We start from the raw sequence: 253 nt of genomic DNA, 5'->3' as shown, positions 1-253 counted from the left end.
CTCTTCTAGATAACGGAAACCTAACTCATAGGCCAGTTGCCATTGGCCTGCGTCCCCTAAAATCCGACGTTGCCGCTTATTGAGCCCAGAACGCTGTAGGAGAAATCCAAACATGTATCGCTCTTCTGGTGTTCTTTGTGGCAATGATGGAAGACCGGATTCGTGATATTTTATGCCTTGAATTCCGGTCGGGTGTTGATGGTCCTGATCACTGGATAATCTTGGCTCAATCAGGATACGCAGTCGTGACAGC

This window comes from Alligator sinensis, unplaced genomic scaffold (assembly GCF_000455745.1).
Source record: "Alligator sinensis unplaced genomic scaffold, ASM45574v1 scaffold434_1, whole genome shotgun sequence".
NCBI classification, from domain to species: domain Eukaryota; kingdom Metazoa; phylum Chordata; order Crocodylia; family Alligatoridae; genus Alligator; species Alligator sinensis.
This window is presented reverse-complemented; position numbering follows the sequence as displayed.